The sequence below is a fragment of the Lates calcarifer genome, linkage group LG24 (assembly GCF_001640805.2).
Source record: "Lates calcarifer isolate ASB-BC8 linkage group LG24, TLL_Latcal_v3, whole genome shotgun sequence".
Taxonomy (NCBI): domain Eukaryota; kingdom Metazoa; phylum Chordata; class Actinopteri; family Centropomidae; genus Lates; species Lates calcarifer.
The window spans coordinates 214,138-220,257 of record NC_066856.1 but is presented as its reverse complement, the minus strand read 5'-3'; positions in this window follow the sequence as shown (position 1 = coordinate 220,257).

Sequence of the window (6,120 nt, the reverse complement as noted above, 5' to 3'; positions counted from 1 at the left end):
TGTCTCAATAGTAAAAATGTTATCATTAAAAAAGTTCATAAAATCATCACTGCTGAGGGTTATAGGAATACATGTATCAATTGAGCTGTGACTCTCTGTCAGCCTGGCTACAGTGCTGAAAAGAGACCTAGGGTTGTTCTTATTATCTTCTATTAATGACAAGTAATAGGCGCCTCTAGCACTACAGAGGGCCTTCTTATATCTTTTAAGACTATTTTGCCAGGCCAAGTAGGATTACTCCAATTTGGTGGAACGCCACCAAATATATTTGTTTTAGTGTACGGGTTTGAGAGTTGTACCATGGAGCTTGCCTCTTTCGCTTTAATGTTTGCATTTTTAGGTGGGAATTGGAGTCTAAAGTTGTACGTAGTGAGCCTGCAACACTGTCTACAAGATGATCAAGCTGGGAGGGATTAGCTCCTGCAAAATTAAGATGAGGCATTGGACCTAAGTTAGTGGGAATCATTTCCTTGAATTTAACTACTGCATTATTGGAAATATTTCTAGTCAGGATGCTTTTTGCTGATAATACATAATCCAGCAATATGAAGTCGAAAGTGATTAAGAAGTGGTCTGATAGAACGGGATTCTGTGGGAAGACTGTTACATGTTCAATATTGATACCATAGGCCAAAACAAGGTCAAGGGTGTGGCTAAAACAGTGAGTGGGTTTATTAACACACTGAGAGAAGCCAATACAGTCTAAAAATGAGGAAAAGTCAGAGCTAAGGCTGTCATTGTTGACATCCACATGAATATTGAAGTCACCTTCTATAATGACTTCATCTGTTCTAAGCACTAAACTCGACAGACACTGAAAATTCAGATAAGAAGGCAGAGTATGGGCCAGGAGGGAAGTACACGACAACAAATAAAATTGGCTTCAGTGTTTTCCAGCCTGCTTTGCCGGCTGCTCGGGAACTGCCGGGGGAAGGCTAATAGGAGGTACCCTAGGCTGGTCCACACCGGTTACTGGGAGCTGTTTAGCATTAGCTGCTGAATTAGATTCCATGGTGTGGAGCCGGGACTCTAATTCGCTAAGCCCCACCTTAAGTACAGCAAACAGACTACATTTGTTACACATACTATTGTCACTAAACAAGGCAGAGGTGTAACTAAACATCTGACACGCAGAGCAAGAGAAAGCAGGAGAGGGGGAACGAGAACAAGAGGCCATGGCTAGCAGTAAACCTTTGTTTTGGGGCCTGAAAATGCAAACTTTTGAAACCAGGTTCCAGAGCATGATCTTTTGAAAACGCCACCTTCACTGTCACAATGGAAACTGGTGATGGGCAGTTCTTGTGAAAACTGTGACAACACTGCCCCACTTCACTCACGGCTATTACATTTTCAGCCTAATAACCACGCACAAACAAAACAACAACAATGGCAGGCTGCCGAGCTGTGTTTGTGCTGCAGACTCGTCAAACTACATCGCTACTGGCCTGGAATACTACTCTGTTTACAATAGTTTCTGCAGATCAGTGTGCACGAAGATTGGTTTCACAACATTGTGGTGTGAACGCAGAACTTTTTTAAAACACGAAGGAAAAACTTTTTGTACAATGTGCTCTCTGTTTATACTGTGTTCTTTTAGTTAATTATTATAGGGTCTATTTTTATTTTATGTATTTAGTTTTTATCTTAATGTTATTCATTCTGTACACTGCTGGACCTGGGTAATAAATTTGATTCCTTCTTGTTTTTTACATGGCTGAATGCCAATAAACTTAAACTGAACTTAACTGTAAACAGCTAAATAGAGCTGCAGTCAGAGCTGAAAACCATGTTTGCTGAAAACCATGTGTCTGTTACTGTGAGAAAGGTTCAGCCTCCCCAACGATTCTCCTTGTGTTTCATGGATGCCAGAGTTTTTTCATTGAGCCAGGTTTGTGAAATATTATCTTAAATTCAATTTTTTTCAATTTTATTTATATAGCGCCATATCACAACAACAGTCATCTCAAGGCACTTTTCATATAGAGCAGGTCTAGACCATACTCTTTAAAATAGGTATTTACAGAGAGAGACCCAACAAATCCCACCATGAGCAAGCACTAGGCGACAGTGGCAAGAAAAAACTTCTTTTTAAGAGGCAGAAACCTCGAGCAGAACCGGACTCAGGGTGGGCGGCCATCTGCCTCGACTGGTTGGGTTAAGAAGGAGGGGGGGTAGAGAATAGCGAAAGAAGAACATAGCATAACACGGGTTCCATATCAGATGTAAGATGAGGCCAGTAATACAGCAGTAGTAATGATAGTAATGATAATTAAAGTATTAACTGCTAACATAGCAATACAACTAATAGCAGTGTAAGTAATTTCTAATTCTAGCAGCAGGTGTTGAGTGGAGTTGTAGGAGCAGCAGGAGACTTGTCATCACAGATCAGACTCTACAGCTCCAGAGGCAGAAATACCTGCAGAAAGAGACAGAAGAGGAGAGAGAGACGGGAGAGCACAATACTACAGGAAAGGGGACATATTGAGTTAGTAACATGTAACATGGGATATGAATCCATATTGAGTGGAGAGAGAGAGAGAGAGAGAGAGAGAGAGAGAGAGAAAGGAGCTCATTGCATCATGGGAGATCTCCCGGCAGTCTAGGCCTATAGCAGCATAACTAAGGGATGGTTCAAGCCTGAGCCAACCCTAACTATAAGCTTTATCAAAGAGGAAGGTTTTAAGCCTACTCTTAAAGGTACAGAGGGTGTCTGCCTCCCGGACCGAAACTGGGAGAAGGTTCCACAGTAGAGGAGCCTGATAACTGAGGGCTCTGCCTCCCATTCTACTCTTGGAAACTCTGGGAACCACCAGTAAACCACCATTTTGGGAGCGCAGAGTCCTGGTGGGATTGTAAGGCCATATGAACCACACAGCTAGCATGCTACCGATGTTTGCTGTTGAAAAGTTAGCTAACATTTTTATACATTTTAAGCTAATGTTTAATCCACTGCAATAGTTCAGATATTTCAATGAGCTAGAGTCAAACTCTGGACTGAGAGAAGATAAACACAGAAGAAGGAGTCTTAACACATCAGAGATTTTCTGTTGATTCTCAAAGATGTGTGGAAACAAGGTGGCATCCTCTCTGTCATTGTAACACCTCAGCTTAAAAACCTTTGACTCTGTTTCAGCCACAAACTGAGAATGTGCATAAAAACAGGTGGATGGAAACTCTGTGTTTCTGTTCCACCAGCATCTACAGAAACTGAAACAGTTAAATGGAACTCAGCGATCGTTCATCTAATTATCTACACCTGTGATTTACCTGCTGTCATGTGTCATAACGTCGTCAGTGAAGGTGTTAGTATTCACAGGTGGTGGAGCTCCCTCACCAACACTGGACTCTAAAATACACTGCACCACTACACCAGTAGTTTAGCAGTGTATTGCTAGCAGATATATTGATCTGATCTGTTTTCTGTTCAATCATTATGAAATGTGTCATTGAGACCAGAGTCAGTTTGGATTGACTGATTTTTATAGAGCAGGGACACAAAGTACCATCAGGTTTCTACTCTGCCAGCTGATTGCACTGACTGCTTCACTGATTGATCAGGTTGGGGGTGGGTGGGTCACCAGTGAAATCACCTGCTGAGGTGACTGTTGATGACACATAGTTCAACATCTTGGCCATGTAAACACAGTTTGGTCAAATACTGAGCTGTAATGTGGTGATGACAGAATAACAAAGACCCAGCACTGGGACTGGACTCCAGCCTTGAAAAGCCTGAGACCTTCATGTTCTGCCAGTTCACCCATCACAACAGCTCAGCTCTGCATGGCACTCTCACATTTCCTGCACCACTTTTGGTCAAAACCAGCGGGTCAGCCCACTTCCCTGTATTCTTCTGTCAACTCTGGGAAAAAGCTTCAATATCCTTCCTGCCCCCAAGATGCTGGCCATGCAGGCGGACAGAGAAGTCATCTTGGAGAAGTGCCCTGTCACCTCTCAGCGAACCATTGTGTCCTCTGTCTGTGTGTTTGTGTCTCTGAGAAGAAAGAAAAACTCTTTCAGATAGAATGAATAAAACTCTGATATCACTCAGTTTTTTGTTTAGATGAAGTCAGTCATAATGCTAGGATTGTTTGGTGACACTCTGACAGTGACGACTGCATTGTTTGACTCTCAGTTTATTTACATAATGCAGTGATAAGATGTGAAACTGCTTTTCTTTGTATTTTTCTGAAGGTTTACACAGACACAAAGCAAACCTTTCATGGCTGTTTGTGTAGGTCCATATAATACTGTTTGTTGCAATGAAAGAATAATGTGTGAGTCTGATTGCACACGGCCTCAGTAAACCCTCCCCAGGTTTCAGAGCTCTGAGGTCAAAGTCAGTGTGTTCACACTCTCAGCCAAGGATGAAACACGAGTGTGATATAGGGCTGAACAATTTGGGGAAAATATCTAAGTGCGATTTTATATTTATCTATATACGAAGGACAGGACTAGGGCTAGCCTCCATGCCAGCAGAGCCACTGTTGACAAAAAACTCGGGATGGCCAGACATCAACCACGAACAACGACTCTGAAAGTCTGAACAAATTATCGGAGACTCCTGGAGCTTTTTTGCTTTTAATGTAGCAAGTTGTTGACCTGTCTCCCTGAGGCAGTGGTCGTTTTCCTCACCACGACCTTCCCTCAATGTGTTTTTTTTTTTTGTTAGTGGGCATTTACACAGTTGGTTTGACTTGGGCCACTTCTGATTGGTGAGCATGACTGTCTGTCACACTCGGACAACAATGAGACCTGATTAACCACTGGGTCAGAGTCAGGAGCTGGAAAAATAATCACAGCCTGTGTTCAAATGACAATTTCAGTTAAAATTGGATCATTCAGCCCCAATGTGATTCAAGTTCACACCGAGAAGCCAAACAGCAAAATAGATTCACTTCTCAAACTTATTTGATGCAGCACTGTAAAGGCTCCAGACATCACACAGTATAATTACAGATTTGTGAGATAGAAACACTAAATACATTAACTGATGACATTAGAAGTCTATTGTGAGTTTGGTGTTTAAGGACCAGGCTTTAGTCATCAGATGATGAGAGCACACCTGACCAGACTGATCAGACTGCTGCTTCCTGTCTCTGTAAACATGTATATGTCACAGAAACTGAGAGGCTGTAAACCTGTGGAGGTATATACAGCTTAATAAAAAGTTAATTTCACGCTCCTGTGGCCAACTGCAGATCAGACAGATGAGACACAGGAAGTGTCAGCAGCTCCAGGTTCCTGCTGTACAGATCTGAAGAGAAAAAGCAAAATGGAACAGTTCTGGTTTTGACTTGACATTAATTGTGACCTTAAATAGGATCTACAGTCAATAATTCAGGCAGCAGATAATAAAGTGATGGAGTCATCACCTCAGGATGTGACCATGTGAGCCGGTAATGGTTGCATTCCCATCTGACAGTGATGGATGTTCACACACACTCACATTGACACACTTCTCAGACGACAGATTAACACTGATAATCAGGAAGGCTCTGTTTGCGAGCAGGGACAGCTCAGGTGGGTGGAGCACCCCTGACTGCAGGTGTTTGTTTCATGGGAGGAAACACCTGTCGACCTTGTGATGCATCAGGACTCTGAGCGAATGTGGAGAACATGAGGGTTTGTTTTTAATGCCTGTGAGAAGGTCTGAATGATTCCCGAGGCACCCTGTGACCCCAGAGCTTGACTGAGTCTCGGAGTTCATTAAAATCAGACAGATCTGCCGAAGACTCCACAGAGAGTCCAGTCTGCAGAGCAACAGTAAGGGAAGGTTTTAGCCATGATTCTTTTTATATCTGAGTACTCATCAGTCTGGGTCAGAGTCAGTGCTTGGCCCGGGTCTCTACACGTCACTGATCAAAGATGATGTAATGATAATGATTTAATATTAAAGACTGTGTGAGTTTAAAAGCTGCAGCTTCATTTGTTTTACACATTCTCTTATTTTGGATAAAACCTTCTGCAAAATGTGTAAAAGTAACTTATTAAGTCAGTAAACAGAGGTTCCTGCTGTGAAGTAAAGAGCCTCTTCACTTATATCAGAGGAATGTATTACAGTTTTATAAAAAAAAAAATATGATATGAATCAAGCAGTGATTCAACATAGCAATAAAGGTT